We start from the raw sequence: 16818 nt of genomic DNA on the forward strand, positions 1-16818 counted from the left end.
TCCATCTGGCAGATCCTCGGCCCTCTTTGTATGCCTTGTTGGAATTAATAAAAAAATATGGAGATTATGCTGGGTTTCGCTTAAACCTGGAGAAATTGAAGCGTTGGCCTCCTCAGCGGAGGTCCAGGCCCTTTGGGGGCATCAGTTTCCGCTCACTTAGGCGCCAGGGCAGTTTAGGTATCTGGGGGTTCTGATGTCCATGAAGGTTCCCACTCCATATCAATGTCGATCACCTACAGCAGCAAACGGAGCTTTTGCTAGATACTTGGCAGGCTCTGCCCCTCTCCCTGTTGGGTCGCGTTAGTTTGGTTAGGATGCTTATTTTTCCAAAGTGGCTGTACATGTTGCAGACTCTCCCACTGCATTTGACGGGGAAGGATTTGCGTAGATTATACTCAGGTATCGCTCGCTTTTGTTGGGCATCTAAGAAACCTAAGTTAACACTGCCTCTGCTCTTGGGGAATTGGTCATTGGGGGGGGGTTGCCAGTTGTCCAAGTTTACAATTATGCATGTTTGCTCTGACATTTGGGGGATTGGGTGAATCAGACTAGTTGTTATACCTCCTCTTTCGATGGAATGGGAGTTTTTTGCTCCCTTAAATGTGTTTGCATTGCTCCATAGTCCCAGGAGGGCACTTCCAGCACATTTCCGAACAAGTGTGTTATTTTGTTCTCTGCAAGAGGCCTGGCGATGGCTTCTGAAATGTTTTTTTGGGGGGGACCTGAAGGTCACTGATCTCTTGCCATTACGGGGTAATCCAGCTTTTCAGGCGGGCCGGGAGTCCCGGGTTTATTTGTCCTGGGAAGCGAGAGGTGTTTCCCGGTTGGAACACCTCTTGGGGGAGGAAGGGGAGAAGTTAGCCCGTGGTGAGAGACGCCTGGGGAGCACAGTTTGCGTGTCATCAAGTGGAACATTAGTGGGATCCCTCGACAGAGCACAATTGGGTAAACACATGGGGGTTAGTTTGCGGAAGTTTTTCTTCCAGGAGGAGGGGACACCCCTGACGGTGTCGAGCATTCATACCAGTTTGCAAGTTTTACACCCAATAAAGACTATCAAACTGTTAGGGGTAGATGAGAAACGGAATTACAGGTCACTTTGGGACATTGGGATGTTGCCCGCACTCTTCAGGCAACACCAGGGGTGACCCCGTGTGCTTGGTTGCGGGAAACGTATTATAGGGTGACATTATGAGCTTATTATACTCGCACACAGTTATATTACAGTGGAGGTCTCCCTACCCCAGTGTGTCACAAGTGTGGACAGGGGGAGCACACCTTGGGACATGCATTTTGGTCCTGCCCCATAATCCAGCGCTTTTGGAGACATATAGTCTCTTATATGTCTAGCTTGATTGGTAGAGTCCTGAGGAGTACACCGGCCCAATTGGTTCTGGATTTGCCCGAGGATTATGGCCATTTGTCCTGGAGCCACTTGACTCTCTGTAGGAAAATGAGCCTGTTGGCCCTTAAATGTATCCTCCAATATTGGATGGTCTAGGACCCTCCGGTGTTCTGGCATTGGTGGAACCAGTTGCATCAGTTGACTACCTGGGAGGCAAGGGATGCCGGGGGGTCACGGAAGCGGAAGCTTTTGTTCTTGAACATCTGGGAACCCTATTTGCAGTCGTTGCATCCTAAGGGCCGCAGTGCAATATTACGGTGGTTGTCTTAATCCGGGCAGTTTGAAGTTGACGGAGTGGAGAGTGCTAGGGGGGAGGGGTGGAGAGTACCTGGGGGTGTTAGTTCTGGAGGGGTGGGGTTTCCTTGGTAGTTGGATTTTGGTTTGTGCTATTGGGTGGGGGTGGGGGGTATAACATTTTGTACGTTTATACTCTGATTACAGTTCTCGGTCGGAGTGGGGGGAGGAATGATGGATGGACTGCGCCAAGGCTCATCAGAGTCCAGGGCCCTGGTATGCGTTATCATTAGACCTAGGTCTTTAGATGAAATAGTTAGGTAGGTGATAAAGCATTATGTACCTACAAAATGTTGATGACTGTTCGCTTTGTTGTGGAAGCTGCTTCATTGTTCCTTACTCGACTTTGATATCATTTGTCTGCTTCTGATGTTTTGCTGTTTTCAACAATAAAATAGTTTAAACCTAATCCAGGCCTGGGTAGAGGTGTTGGAGACAATCTGAATTCAAGACAGCCTGGGACAAGTATGTTAGATCTCTAAGGTAGAGGAGAGGATAGTGAATGGTATGATTAGGCAGACTTTATACAGCCATTTCCATGTGCTGCTCCCATAGACATAGTTTGTGTGAGTGAGCATGGGAGACAATATCCCCCCCCCACCCCCCACCACCACCACAAAAAAAAATGTTGCGGATATTAATGCTAAATTGACCTCTTCCTTTTCACTGCCAATTTCCTTACCCTTTGCATGCAACCCCCCTCCTCACACTCCCCACCAAAAGGAAAGCACAGTGTTCTCCCCAGCTCTTTTCAGCCGGGCGCTACGCCCAGCAAATTTACATTACCGCCCGGCTGTCATCTGCCGAAATCTGCTGCCATCACTGCTTAACGCGAGCCTGAAGAGCCGCCGAAAGACTCCCGCCGGACTTTAAACAAAACAAAACCCAGCAAGCGACTCGAACCCGGCTTCCCTCCGAAACCGGAAGTTACGTCGGGGGGGGGGGGTAGGTAAGAGAAGCCGGCACGGAACATTAGAGCCCTGGAGCATGTGGGAGATAGGCCAGCCATGGAGGGAAGCTTACTTGCTCTTGCTTACTTCGGGCCTTTCTCGCTGCCGGGTCCTGCCTACTTTCTGTTTCCGCGAAGGCAGGACCCGGCAACGAGAAAGGCCCGAAGTAAGCAAGAGCAGCAAGTTGTAAGCTTCCCTCTGTCGCTGACGTTTGGGAGATAGGTCAGCGACGAAGGGAATCTTGCAACTTGCCTTTGTCTGTAGCGAATCTGCCGGGTGTGTGAGACGGGGGGAGGTAGTGAATGGGAGGAGAAATGCTGCTATACCCAATTAGAGGGGGAGGGGGAAGAGAAATGCTGGTGCTTCTGCTGTACCCAATTTGGGGGGGTTAAGATAAATGCTGCTACTGTATCCAATAGGGGGAGGGGGAAGAGTCATTCTGCTGCTCCCAATTAGGGGGGAGGGGGAAGAGAAATGCTGCTTCTGCTGTACCAAATTGGGGGGAGGAAAGAGAAATGCTGATGATACTGCTGTACCCAATGGGGGGAGGGGAAGAGAAATGCTGCTGCACCCAATTGGGGAGAGAGAGGGAAGGAGGGAGAAGGAAGATCAGGAAATGGAGGAAAGAGATGCAAAGACCATGGGAGGGAGGGAAAGGAGATACCATACCATGGAGTGGAAGAGAGAGATGTCAAGGCATATGGGGGGGGAAGCAGGGCCGGATTAAAGGATAGGCCCAGTAGGCACAGGCCTAGGGCCTGAAATGGTCAAGGGGGGCCCGCCAGTGCTGTGCTTTGGGGCCTCATCCTTGCTGGATTCGCTGGCAGCAGCAGCAGCCTCATCATCATCCCGGGCGCCCCCCCAAAACCCGATCCGACCCTCCTATCTCTCCCTCCTTCCCTCATTGGTGACGTGCCAGAGGGAATCACGGCAGGAGAAAGCCCTGAAGCAGCCTGTTTAGAGTAGAGCAGGGCTGTTTAGAGTCTCATTATGGTAGGGAGGGAGAGATAGGAGGGTTGTGGGAGGGGGAGAGTAGCAGTTTGCCCCGGGTGCTCAGCCTGGCGTCATGAACTTCTTCGGCTAGCAACAGCATTTACAATTCATTGCTGTTGCCAGCTTCAGGCCTTCTTCTCTGCCGGGTCCTGCCTACATCTGTTTCTATGAAGGCAGGACCCGACAGAGAAGAAGGCCCGAAGTTGGCAACAGCAGCAAATTGTGAATGCTGCTGCCTAAAGAAGTTCATGACGCCAGGCCTTGGGTGACAGAAGGAGGAAAGGGAGCAGAGGGGGAGAAACTTGCTGCACCCAACTGGAGGGAGAAAGAAGATGAGGGAGGGAATGAAACGAGATGCCAGGGATTGGAGGGAAGGAGGAAAGTATGCCAGACCAAGGGAAAAGGAAGGGGGAAAGGAAGGAGAAGATGTCAGAGCATGGAGGGGGAGGGAGAGATGGAAGAAAAGGAAAGACGTGAGATGCCAGAGAATCAGGGAAGGGAAGATACCAGACTGTGGGGTGTGAATGAAAGAAAGGAGAAGAGAGAGTTGCCAGAGCATAGGGGATGGGGTGTTGACAGAGAGAGAAAAATGGAGAGGTGGCAGAGCTGAAATCAATCATGTACAAAGGAGAAGAGAAGGGGCACAGGATAGACAGTTTATTGAAGGAGCATAAAAAGAGGGAAGATGCCATATGGAACGGGGAGAGGGTGGACAATGGATGGAAGGGGCTGATGCTGCATGGAAGACAGAGCGGACAGATGCTGGCTAGAAAGAAGAGTGAAGACAAGATGATTAAAGCAGAAATGACAAAAGGTAGAAAAAATTTTTTTTGTTGCTTTATGTAGAATCAAGTAGTATTGTATCTATTGATTAAAGTTTATAAATAGGAAATATAAATAAGGCAGTTTTTTTGGGGACTAAACCCCTTTCCTCAGTTCAGGTCAGGACAGGATACCATAACAGCAGGGGTGCCCCAATGGTCGAGCGCAATCGACCAGTAGATCGCAAAGGCAATGTGAATCGATCGCGTTGCCTTGGCAATCTTTTTCTTCCTGCCTCCCTGAGCCAGGCCAGGCGCGTACAAGCGCCGGACTCACAAGACTTCACCTCCGACATCAATTCTGATGTCAGAGAGGAAGTTCTGGGCCAGCCAATCGCTGCCTGGCTGGCCTGGAACTTCCTCTCCAACGTAAGAATTGACATCAGAGGTGAAGTCTTGTGAGTCCGGCGCTTGTACATTCCTGGTCTGGCTCGTGGAAGCAGGGAAAAATCGGCATTAGGGGGTAGGGAAAGAATCGGGGAAGTGGAGAAATTGGCGCGATGGCTTGGGGGGCAGGGGGAGAGAGAAAGAAAGAGAGACAGAAAGAAAAGGGGAGGAGCAGAAAGAAAAAAACATTGGATTTATAGTCAGAAGAAGGAAGTGCAAACAGAGACTCATGAAATCACCAGACAAAAAGGAAAATTGATTTTATTTTCAGTTTAGTGATCAAAATGTGTCTGTTTTAAGAATTTATATCTGCTGTCTATATTTTGCACTATGGCCCCCTTTTACTAAACCGTAATAGCGTTTTTTAGCGCAGGGAGCCTATGAGCATCGAGAGCAGCGCAGGGCATTCAGTGCATCTCCCTGCTCTAAAAACCAGTATTGCGATTTAGTAAAAAGGGAGGGGGTATATTTGTCTATTTTTGTATAGTTGTTCCTGAGGTGACATTGCATAGAATCGTCTGCCTTGACCTCTTTGAAAACCCGCAGAATAGAAATGATAATTAACATTTTCTCTGCGTACAGTGTGCTTTGTGTTTTTTAAAAATTTTTTATTGTTGGTAGATCATTTTGACTTGGTCATTTTAAAAGTAGCTCGCAAGCCCAAAAAGTGTGGGCACCCCTGCTGTAGAGCCATTTCATGTATGACTGGATGAGCTATATTTATCTTTTTTTTTTTAGTTGTTTAAATTCATGCAGAAATAAATGGCTAGATTGAACCTAATGACTTCATTAATGCCTTTCCCTTTTTTAAACCTCTATACCATTTGAAAGAGGGCAAATACTTCTTAAATTTAGTAAAAATATTCTGGCACAAGTGTCAAACCTTAAAAAAGGAAGTCATATTGAGCATTGGAAAATAATAATAATAATTAACTAATAAAAATATTATACATTTAGGGCTCCTTTTACTAAGTTACGATAGTGGTTATAGTGTGCGCTTAGCGCGCGGAGGAATTGCCATGTGTGCTAGATGCTAACGCCAACATTGAGTTGGCGCTAGTTTTCCCACGTAGCGCAGGGGTTTGAGCGTGCTAAAAATGCTAGCGCACCTTAGTAAAAGAGGGGGTTAATTTTCCCCACCACCAAATTTCCTCATCCCGCCCCATCCGACTACTTTTTCATGCCACCCAGCTGGAAAAAATTTCTGGGGAGAACACTGAAGCAGATAAACTACACCTAGGTTACTGCTTAGTCTATTCCTTTTCAGTTACAAAATTCCTTGAGCTTTTTCAGTAGAAAGGCAAAATAATGAAAACTTTATAATATCTCAACCCACATCCCTTTTCTAGGGCACACCTGTTGTGGACCTTGTCTCACTAATAGAAACAGATAATAAATAAGACATTCTGTCCACTTGTATGTGCCTGCTGTGGGGAGGGGGGTAAAAGCAGACTCCACAGACCTCAACTGCACATCCTTAAAAATCTGCTTACCTGGTTTTGACAGCTGCGGTTTGTGATTTCAGTTTATCTCTGACAGACCTCATGGATGTCTGCCACACGACCTTAAAAAGAGCGCGGCCATGGTTTAGGGTCTGCAGGGATCCTTGTTTTAATTCCCATGGACCTCACAGATCTCGCTTACCCATGTATCCTCATCTTACCCCCTCCAGCATGATCTGTGAGGTCCACATGAGTTAAAATGAGGATCTGTACAGTTAACTAAATAATTGAGATCTGCAGGAGTTTAAAAAACACGGATCCCTGGGTACCCTACACCATGGCCACTTTTTAAGGCCATGCACTTTTAGTTCCATGGAATCTGCTTTTAACTTCTACCCTTGCTGGTTTCTTTTCTGTTTTAGGATGGGATTGCTGATGCTGAATACTGCATGAATTATCTGCTCTCTCTTTTCTTGGTTCCAGCTTTTCTGTACCCCAGTATTTCAAATACCTTCTACCTGGGGGCCCCACGGATCCTGTGGAGTTTAGCCTAAAAAGAAAGGGTCATGACTTGGGGTCCATTGGGATCCTCATTTTAACTCTTGCAAACCTCACAGAGCCCACTCACCCCTGAGGTGAGCAGATTTTTAAGGAAGTGTGGTAGAAATCTGCAAGGTCTGCATTTTACCCCAGTCATCTCCCTCCACCACTAAAGCCCCTTTGGCTATCTCATAGATGCTGGAACTCTATTTTAGCTTCCACAGATTACAGCAGAAGCCAAGAGAGCTGTCATACTAGGACAGACCAAAATAGGTACACCACCTTCTTAGCAAAAACATATATTCATTTTTTTAAAACCTTTGCCCACCCTTCAGAGTCATATCATAACCCATTGCCCTTTGAATATTAATAGGAAAAAAGGATCTCTATTAGTATTTTACTTAAGCCTATAAACAAGCAACAGCCAAGAGACAGAAGAAGTCTTCCTATCTCTAAAAAGGAAGAAGACAAGCAAAAATCCTTTCCCAGTTACAAATTAAACCTAAAAAGCTAAATTTCCCGCCCCAGATCATGATACAAGGTTAAAAATGTTCACACAACAAATAAATACATGAAAGAGAAAGGTATGCACGACTGAATCCATTTCAGTTCCCTTTTCACTAGGTCCTTCCTGATATTTATACAATACAACCAATTTCATCTGGCTCTAACAGCAACCCCCCTTCCCCTATCATCTCCTCCTTGTCCACGATCCAGTATCCCTCCCTCAACATCTCCATCAGCTTAAATCCACATCACCCACCATCAATCCTGTAGCTTTCCACCTCCAATGAGCGACTCGTCCTCTCTGGCGCGTCCCGCCTTACCGGAAACAGGAAATTGCATCAAAGGAAGGCGACTGGAACATTGAAACGTTGCATCAGAGCAGGGTGAGATGCCAGAGAAAAGACAAATTGAAAGTGAAGAGCTGCTCGGGAACACGGTTTGTGGGACTTCCAAGACATTCAAAACATATCGCCTCCTGAAGTAATTCAGCACAGTTACATGTGCTGTCTAACCGGGTTGATACAGCAAGGCAGGGTTGCCAGAGGGCAAAAAAAAAAAAATTCCAGCCCAACTCATGGTAAAAAGTAGCCCAACGTTTGCCCCAAAAGTAGGCCAAACAATTGCCGCTGAAAACGTCTTTAATTTATCAAACAAATATGTTATACAAACTGTTTATTTATACACTGCACATATCACAAACAATCCATAATGGTGTACAAAAGACCAAAACTCAAATACAAAACATTCAGAAAAAACACAATAAAACAAGCTCTTAACTTAAAAGTCCTTCCCAAAATTAAAAGCTCTTCAAACTTCTGGACATAACGGGCAGGATTCTGTATAGGATGTCCAGCCTCAGAAATCGCCTAAGCCAGTGTTCTTCAACCTTTTTACACCCGTGGACCGGCAGAAATAAAATAATTATTTTGTGGACCGGCAAACTACTAGGACTAAAATTTAAAAACCCCGTTTACGCCCCATCTCCTTGAGCTCGGTCCCCGCAAACCATCTGATCCCATCTGCACAAGCCACAATTATGATTTTATATTGAACGTATTTTATTAAAGTATAAAAAGCAACAATATTCTGAACAATTGTGATTTTATAAATACAAATATACAGAGCACGGACCAGCAAAACCCCTGTCTCCCCTCCCCTTCACATATATCCCCTCTACTATCAAGAAAACTGAACAAGCCAAGTTATTATAGAATGCTACATAGAAATATCATGCTAACAGAATACTGCAGTCCCCAGTTATGTCTCTAGCAGGATATATATTTCAAATCTGATATATTCTAATGACAAAATAGAAATAAAATTATTTTTTTCTACCTTTTGTTGTCTCTGGTTTCTGCTTTCATCTTCTTTTCACTCTTTTCCTTCCAGCATCTGCCCGTTCCATCCAATGTCTGCCCTTTCCCCCTTCCATATGTATCTGACTTCTTTCTATGTCCCTCTTCCCTGTCCATCCAGCCTGTTCCTCCTCTCTCCTTTTTACATCATTCATTCCAGCTTCACTGCCTTCTTCATTTTTATCTCTCCTACACCAGATCTAGCATCTTTATCCCTCTCTCATTTCTCTGCTGACCCCCTTTCCAGCATCAATGTCTCTCTACTTTCTCATTCCTCTCTCTCCCCTTTCCCTCTTCTGATCTCTCCATTCCACCCTGACCCCCTTCCCCTCCTGTAATCTCCCTGCCAGCTATTTCCTTCCTTTTTTCTTTCTCCCTTCCCTCTTTCCTTTTTTTCCTTCTCCCTTCCCTCCTCCCTCTATCCAACATTAACTCTCTTCCCATCCCTTTCCCTCCTCCCCTCCCAGCAGCATCTCTCCTTCTTATCTCTTCCCTCCTCCCTCTATCCAACATTAACTCTCTTCCCATCCCTTTCCCCCCTCCCCTTCCAGCAGCATCTCTCCTTCTCCCTTCCCTCCTCCCTCTATCCAACATTAACTCTCTTCTCTTCCCATCCCTTTCCCTCCTCCCCTCCCAGCAGCATCTCTCCTTCTAACTCTCTCCAAGTCCAGTAACAGCTCTCCCTTTATCCAGCAGCTTCCCTGCCTCCTACAGTGGCTGTCTCCCCTTCCAGCAGCTCTCAGTACTTGCCTGCAGGAAGTTGTCGGTAAATCACTGCCCTGGCAAGTAGAAGAGCTGGTGGGAGGGGAGGAAGTCACTGTGAAGGCTCCCAGGATCTTGCTCGCACACGCTGACCATCTCCCTCCACCTGCACCTGAATCTGCAGCTCTCTCCATTCTAATCGCAACTTCCCCGCGGCCCTCTTCAGCAACTCGGCAGGGGCGGCGATCAAGACAGGCTGCCGACATCGGGACCTTCACTCTCTGAGTCCCTTCTATTTTGTTTCAACTTCCTGTTTCCGAACAGGCGAGACTCAGAGAAGGAAGGCCCCGACGTCGGCAGCCTATCTTAATTGCCTGAGGCTAGGAGGAACATTAATGAGCGGGAACCGCAGTCGGCAGGAAATTTAACTGCCGGCTTGATCTCGCCGGACCAGCGCGGACCAGCAGAAATTTTCTGCACGTGTGAGATACAAAGATGGGAGAGAGCGCCATTACCCGGCGGGTCTCCTTTGAGGCAGACGAGAACAATAATATCACTGGTGAAGGGCATCAGGGTAAGTCAGAGAGCCCAGGACGTGGCGCATGAGGAGGCTGCTTGGGGCACCTCTTAGTCAGGAAGAATAGGCCTCAGTGAAAGATGTTGCAACATTATCGCATCCACAGAGAGATGCACTTTTTGAGATAGTGGAACCAAGTAAAATAAAATGAATGGAGAGAAAGTACAGAAATTGTCAGATTATCTCTGTGACAGAGGATGAAGGTGCACACAAGGCTCTGATATAGTAAATATGCTTTAACACTTTTATTCTGTGGCTTTCTATGATTTGTTCAGCACATAAGAATGCATTCTTTGCTTTTTTCCACTTTCCTGTCAGCAAGTTTTAGTTCCTTTTCATCTTTGAATCGGGTTTTGAAAGGCAGTATATCAAGCTCAAATAAATATAAGCATTAAGGGGTCCTTTTACCAAGCTGTAGTAAAATGGTGACACAGGAAATGCGGCTTTTTGTACAGGCAAGCCTTCCTCCACATGCCCTTTCTCTGGCTCGCTGCAGCGCGAGAAAGTTTGCCAGAGCCCCCAACTCGCCCCTTCCTTCTGGAGGGCCCTTGCTGAGTTTTAAAAAAGAACCCATTGTGGCCCACGAGTCAAAATGTTTGCCCACCCCTGGTCTAGCATCTGCCCCCTCCCGTCTCATAGTAACATAGTAGATGACGGCAGATAAAGACCCGAATGGTCCATCCAGTCTGCCCAACCTGATTCAATTTAAATTTTTTCTTCTTAGCTATTTCTGGCCAAATATCCAAAGCTTGGATATTTGGCTTGTACTGTACTTGGGTTCCAACTGCCAAAATCTCTGTTAAAACCTACTCCATCCCATCTAAACCCACCCAACCATTGAAGCCCTATTCAGCACATCCTCCCCCAAACGGCCATATACAGACACAGACCGTGCAAGTCTGCCCAGTACTGGCCTTAGTTCAATATTTAATATTATTTTCTGATTCTAGATCCTCTATGTTTATCCCATGCTTCTTTGAACTCAGTCACCATTTTCCTCTCCACCACCTCTCTCGAGAGCGCATTCCAGGCATCCACCACCCGCTCCATAAAGTAGAATTTCCTAACATTGCTCTTGAATCTACCACTCCAAAACTGAGCACAATACTCCAAGTGGGGCCTTACCAATGACCTGTACGGGGGCATCAACACCTTCTTCCTTCTACTGGCTACACCTCTATACAGCCCAGCATCCTGGCAGCAGCCACTGCCTTGTCACACTGTTTTTTTGCCTTTAGATCTTCGGACACTATCACCCCAAGGTCCCTCTTTCCGTCTGTGCATATCAGCTTCTCACCTCCCAGCATATATGGTTCCTTTCGATTATTAATCCCCAAATGCATTACTCTGCATTTCTTTGCATTGAATTTTAGTTGCCAGGCATTAGACCATTCCTCTAACTTTTGCAGATCCTTTTTCATATTTTCCACTCCCTCTTCGATGTCTACTCTGTTACAAATCTTGGTATCATCTGCAAAAAGGCACACTTTTCCTTCTAACCATTCAGCAATGTCACTCACAAACATATTGAACAGGATTGGCTCCAGCTCCGAACCCTGAGGGACTCCACTACTCACCTTTCCTTCCTCTGAGCGACTTTCATTAACCACCACCCTCTGGCGTCTGTCCAACAGCCAGTTTCTAACCCAGTTCACCACTTTGGGTCCTAACTTCAGCTCTTCAAGTTTGTTCAACAGCCTCCTTTGAGGAACCATATCAAAGGCTTTGCTGAATCTAAGTAAATTACATCTAGCATCCAGCTCGCTGGTCACCCAATCAAAAAATTCAATCAGGAGAAGATTTTTCAACAGAAATAAAAGAAGTTAAGGAAAATGTGGTAAATATTCAAGCTGTAACCAACAATTTGATAAAGGAACGAACAGTTTTGAGTAAAAAAAACTGAACAAATGGAAAATTATAATCGAAGATTAAATGTACATCTGTTGAACTTTCCGAAGGTCTTGGAGGTTACACCCACTGAAATGTGGAAAAAGTATTTAACTGATATATTAAAGTTTACCCCAGAACATTACCCTCCACTTAATAGGATCTACTATTTGCCTAAAAAGAAAATTGTTGGAACTACACCAGGCGCAGAGGAATTGAAGTTAAGAGACGCTCTTAATGTTACAGAATTATTAGAATCCATTATTTCTCAAACTACTGAGAGGGCCACATTGTTCATTTCTTTTGTCTTTGAACAAGATATGAATGCAATTATGCGATTGTATTTCCAAAATCCTCAATTATTGTTTCTAGGAGAGAAAGTATGGATGTTTCCTGACGTCACGAGAACAATGCAGGAGCGAAGAAAATTATTCTTAGCTATGAGAGTAGAGACTTTAACCCTTGGAGCGACATTCCTATTAGCTTATCCATGTAAATGTTTAATTAAATATCAAGGAGTTAAATATGTCTTCTATACACCAGATCAATTACGTGCCTTTTTAGACTTGAAAGGTTTGGCTACTGGGAATTTTTAAGATCAACTATGAAGAGGGGGTTAATAGCTGTTAAGCCTTTCATTCTTTGATATATTCCTAAATATTCTATCTCTTCAATTTATTCAATTCCTCCCCTCCCCCCATTTGAGTTAGTGGTCTAAGGAAGATTGAATATGTTACTGGGCAGTAAGTGTGTCTATTTTTAATTTGTTTTCTTTCTGCTTTGCTTGTACAAGAAGAATGTTCTTGTGGAGTCTGTAAAAAATTTCAATAAATAATAAAGGAAAAAAAAAATTCAATCAGGTTCATTTGGCACGATTTACCTTTTGTAAAGCCATGTTGCCTCGGATCCTGTAACCCTATCCTTTCTTTCAGCAACACTTCCATTATTTTTCCAACAACCGAAGTGAGGCTCACTGGCCTGTAATTTCCTGCTTCATCCCTGTGACCACTTTTGTGAATAGGGACCACATCCGCTCTCCTCCAATCCCCAGGAACCACTTCCGTCTCCAGAGATTTGTTGATCAAGTCTTTAATAGGACTCGCCATAACCTCTCTGAGCTCCCTTAGTATCCTGGGATGGATCCCGTCTGGTCCCATCGCTTTGTCCACCTTCAGTTTTTCAAGTTGCTCATAAACATTCCGTGAACAGCGCAGAATCTACTCCATTTTCTCATGTAACTTTGCCAGATAATCTCGGTCCTTCTCCAGGATTTTCTTCTGTGAACACAGAACAGGAGTATTTGTTTAGCACATTTGCTTTTTCCTCATCACTTTCCACATATCGGTTCCCAGCATCTTTTAGTTTAGCAATTCCATTTTTCATCTTCCTCCTTTCACTAATATATCTGAAAAAAATGTTTGTCTCCCTTTTTTACATTTTTAGCCATTTGTTCGTCCGTCTGTGCTTTTGCCAGATGTATCTCTCTCTTGGCTTCTTTCAGTTTCACCCTTAGTCCTATCTGCACTCCTCTTCTTGGTTTTTTTTATATTTCACGAACGCCAGCTCTTTCGCCTTTATTTTCTCCACCACTAGTTTAGAAAACCATATCGGCTTCCTTTTTCTCTTGTTTTTATTGATTTTCTTCACATAAAGGTCCATAGCCATTTTTATCGCTCCTTTCAGCTTAGACCACTGTCTTTCCACTTCTCTTATGTCCTCCCATCCTAACAGCTCTTTCTTCAGGTACTCTCCCATTGCATTAAAGTCCGTACGTTTGAAATCTAGGACTTTAAGTATCGTGTGGCCGTTCTCCACTTTAGCCGTTATATCAAACCAAACCGTTTGATGATCGCTACTTCCCAGGTGAGCACCCACTCGAACATTAGAGATACTCTCTCCATTTGTGAGGACCAGATCCAATATCACTTTTTCCCTCGTGGGTTCCGTCACCATTTGTCTGAGCAGAGCCTCTTGAAAGGCATCCACAATCTCCCTACTTCTTTCCGATTCCGCAGATGGAACATGCCATTACGCATCTGGCAGGTTGAAATCTCCAAACAGCAGAACCTCCTCTTTCCTTCCAAACTTTTGGATATCCACAATCAGATCCTTATCAATTTGCTGCGACTGAGTCGGAGGTCTATAGACTACACCCACGTAGATAGAAGTTCCATCTTCTCTTTTCAGAGCGATCCATATCGCTTCTTCCTCTCCACAGGTCCCTTGCATTTCGGTCACTTGGATATTGATCTTTACATAGAGAGCTACTCCTCTACCTTTTTGACCATCTCTGTCCTTCCTAAAAAGATTATATCCCGGTATGTTTGCATCCCATCCATGTGATTCACTGAACCATGTCTCTGTGATAGCGACAATATCTAGATCTGCCTCTAACATCAGGGTTTGCAGATCATGAACTTTGTTACTTAGTCTGCGAGCATTTGTGGTCATCACTTTCCAGCTATTTTTCAGTGGTAATCTTTTTCTTATAGATTTTTGTTTCGTTTCACTTTCCGTTGCAATACTAAGAAATGAGTTGCTGATATTGTTTATGTTTCAATCTTTACTACTATCACATCTTTTTTTTTGCCTGGGGTGGTCTCTATAATTGTCCTTCATACATATACCACCCCCACCTTCTAGTTTAAATGCCTAGAAACATATTGTCTAAATTTCTCTGCAAGGTTTCTTTTTCCTGCTGTAGTAATATGTAGCCCATCAGTGCAATATAGCTTCTTGTCCTTCCATGTATTTCCCCATCTCCTATGTACCTGAAACCTTCTTGATGACACCAGGCTTTGAGCCATCTATTAAAGTCCTCTGTGTTTTTCACTCTTTGCTCTCCCTTTCCATATGCAGGCAGTATTTCAGAAAAAGCTAAAGTCTTTACAAAAGGTTTCAAGCCCTCACCGAGCTCCTGAAAAGCTTTCTGTGCTGCAAGTGTGGAGTTGTTGGCCGGACATTTGTTCCCTGATGAATAACAACATCAGTGTTAAAATCCTTAGTTTCTTCCTTAATTATAGTCTGTATTTGCCTGGAACTCCTGGTTTCTGAGGATCCTGTAAGACATTTCACTATTTTGGTCTCCTCGCCTTGTATTCCAAGGTTAATGCCTCTGATGATGGAATCCCCCAACAGTAATAGTTTTCTGTTTTTGGCTTTTTTATTTGTGCTTAGGGTGCGCTTGTTCTCTTGAGTTACCTTCATTGGTTCCAGTCCCACCTCCCTTCTGTTTACTTGAGTATCGCAGTGCACTAGTGGAGCTTCTCTATCCTGAGCTTCTCTCCTCTGTGTTCCTCTCCATTCCTCTGCTTCCATCATCCCTATGTCAGAATCACCCGTTTTCAAGCAATGTCCCTGTGTCTAGATGTTCTTTTATGCCCCTGTCTCAATACTCTTCCCATCAAGCAATCTTCTCCATGTCTGTCCCTCTCTTTTCCCAGCATTACTTCAGTGTCCCTCTATTTACACTCAGTCCCCATCTAGAATCTCTTCTCTATGTTATGTTCTTCTTGGTGTGTTGTATCTTCCACTCCTGAGCCAGCATATCTCCTTTACCTCATCGTCTGTATCTCTCACTCATCCCTCTCTCTCATATAGAAAGTTTGACAATCTTTATTGGGGTCTGTCATTCATTCTATTACCTGCTAGCCACTCTGATGTCAAATCATTGCAGAATCTAGGAAAGAAGCAAGTGAATGCAAGGGTATATGCAACTGTAGGTAGATGACGACATCTCAGCTATGATGTGCAAAGTAAGCCAGTCCCTGTTCCAAAGTAAATGGCTACATAAGGAAGAGAATATAAGTCACTGTGGTAGATTTGTTGTTGAGGAATAGGGTTACTGCTAGTAAGAGTTGGCTCCACACCAGGAGAATCCAAATGAGACATGTGGGTTTTTCTTCCTTTCACGGAAGGTGATGGAAGTAAAGGCCACATACCTCAATCTATCCTCCTGGTTCTTGAGCTGCACTATTTTGGTTAAGCAGGTGTGGAAACCACAAAGATGCTCACAGCTGCACTGCTCTCAGTAATACAAAACTCCATCTGACAATACTGCAGTTGCCTGTCTAAGACACCTGAAAACAGAAAAGAGGAGAAGCTGGTTTACACAAGGTTCACAAACAGGGGGTTCAACCCCCAAGGTCCATATCTGTCCTCCCTTCCCTGAAGCAATGTATTAACCTCATTTATGTTGAGCTGCTTAGATGTCACCGTGGTATAGTTGTTAAAGCAATAGCCTTAACTCGCTGATGGTGTGGGTTAATATCACCTGTAATCCTCCACTGCTACTGTTTAGAACTCATGTGAGGGAATAAACTAACTGAAAACAAAAAGTTTGTGTGCATATAACAGCAGGAATGCGTGCCATGGTGTTCTATGAGGCCAACATTATCAATTTACTATTGTTCCTGAAAGTCATCAAGGATACCTGTGTGAAGAGAACAATAGAAGTGTGAAACATGTTAGCTTTGTGAACATTTATTTCATCAGAAGAGTGACTCAAGTGAAGAATAGTAGAGTAAACAAATAAAGGTTACCATATATCATTCTTACCTACAACTGTTTGGCTAGGTGCAAACTGGTGTGCTGAGCTGCTCGTCTGGTCTCTCTCTGGCAAACACATAGGTGATGAGCATAGTTAACCTGATATGAAGAATAGAGAGAAACTGTTAACAAAGACCTATGTCTCCAAAATTAAACACTGAAGTTGTGGCAGAACACACACCAAGAAGTAACAGCTGCTAACATACCTTTAGACTCCTTATTAAAAATGGCAGCCATTAGGCACTCATTAGGAGTTTTCCACTTGAACCATGTACACTGATTGGATGTCCACTGAATGGCAGTGTTTCCCCCTCCCCCAACACACCCGACCTATTTTTATCAATGAGTTAGTACACAGAACCATTCCTCACCTGATTTTAACTTGCCTGTAATTTGATTCTACAAAGAAT

General features: G+C 44.6%; 1 protein-coding gene across 3 annotated transcripts in view; it reads right to left on the reverse strand.

The window, feature by feature from the left end:
- GFOD2 (glucose-fructose oxidoreductase domain containing 2) overlaps window positions 1–7846 on the reverse strand; it is a 191674-nt gene extending 183828 nt beyond the window's left edge. For all 3 annotated transcript variants that reach the window (XM_033943753.1, XM_033943746.1, XM_033943749.1), the window contains exon 1: window positions 7596–7846. The gene's annotated coding sequence lies outside the window, so the exon portion shown is untranslated. The remainder of the gene's footprint in view (window positions 1–7595) is intronic.
- Between the last annotated feature and the right edge of the window lie 8972 nt (window positions 7847–16818).

The sequence above is a fragment of the Geotrypetes seraphini genome, chromosome 4 (genome assembly GCF_902459505.1).
Source record: "Geotrypetes seraphini chromosome 4, aGeoSer1.1, whole genome shotgun sequence".
In the NCBI taxonomy this organism is placed as follows: Eukaryota; Metazoa; Chordata; class Amphibia; order Gymnophiona; family Dermophiidae; genus Geotrypetes; species Geotrypetes seraphini.